Raw genomic sequence first — 1,496 nt, 5'->3', positions numbered from 1 at the left:
GAGAAAGTTATTTCAAACTCAAGTTCTTGAAAGTTTAGAAAATATGAAGTTAAGCAACTCGCCCATACTGAGAAGGGACAGGGGTTCTGTTGTATGCCCTGTTTTGATACCCTTCCATTTAGCATCCACTCTCTGCCACTGAGAAAGACGGTATTTGTTGTTTGACCTAATCTGGAAGCATCTGCAATTTATGGCTGGCTCATATTTATTGCATCGTACCTGTGTATGTGGGCCTATAGTGATGTTTAACAGCAGCGGGGTTTGGCCATAGGCACTCTTATCCCACTGCTGCAGGGAAAAGTGCTGGCTGAAGGTGGGTCCTATTGCCTGCTTACCCGCCCACTCGCCTCTAACCAGAGGCGGGCCCTACTGGTTGGCAGCTGGGAAAGGTTGCCTGCCACTGCATTATGGTATTGCTTATGCTCTTATGTTCTTAACTGTGGCCTATAAAGCCAAACATAATCAAATTAAATTATACACCAGCACTTCAGCTGCATTTAGGTTCAAGTATACCTTGAGTATGCCTCATGTCAGTACTGAATTATGTAACCTGTGTCAGCCGGGCAGCAGGATCTTCTTGTCATAGGCATTGTCAGTAGCTAGATGGGAGATGAGCATAGTATTTGGCTTTAAGTATTGTTAAGTAAAAGCATAGATGGCATTGTGTGCACTTATGGATGAAGGAATGGCAAAAAAGCAAAAATGGTGTTCTTCCTGTGCAATAAGCTAACTGTAGAGAGTAAGCATAAATAGCACTTTTTGTTATAGTTTAAAAGCAAGTTTAAAAGCAGTGTGTGAGTATGCTATGGACATATTTGGGCAGGACTCAAGAAGGCGAGCTACAGTTTTTTGAGTTTGTATTTTAGTCCCTAAATTATCAGCTAAGGTGAAGGTGCGAATCTATGAGACTTGTGCACTGTCATCCCTACTTTATGGGTCAGAAACACGAACTACATATGCTAGGCACATCAAGAGACTGAACAGCTTCCACGAGATGTCTGTGTAAGACCTTGAAAATAAAGTGGGAAGACAGACTACCAAACAGAGGAGCGCGGAGGACTGATACACTTAGAAGTCGCTATCAAAAAGAGGAGGTTGCAGTAGATCTGCCATGTCAGGAAAATGGGAGGGAGACCATATCCTCATGAATATTTTTTATATGGAGATTTGAGATGGCTCTAGAAAGTGGGGTCACCCTTTATGGCGGTACCATGATGTGTGCAAAAATTTTATGAAGTTGTTCAGCAGCATGAAGTTAGGAGGATTCTCCGCTTTTGCAAAGAGCTCTTGCAGGCTGGTACAGATCCAAACTGCAAGAGCCAATTGCAAAAAGGGTGGAAAACCCCTAACCCTGGCGGGGTGGGGGCGGCACGGAGCCTGAGCCCGGCCTTGGGTACCTCAAAGGCTCAGGCTCAGGCTCACCCTTCGCCCCTGGAGCATGGAGGTAAGTGGGGCTGTGGGGCAGGGCTGGGGAAGATGGTTTGGGGGCTAAGGGA

Source organism: Alligator sinensis, unplaced genomic scaffold (assembly GCF_000455745.1).
Source record: "Alligator sinensis unplaced genomic scaffold, ASM45574v1 scaffold1266_1, whole genome shotgun sequence".
NCBI lineage: Eukaryota > Metazoa > Chordata > Crocodylia > Alligatoridae > Alligator > Alligator sinensis.
Note: the sequence above shows the minus strand (reverse complement) of the source record.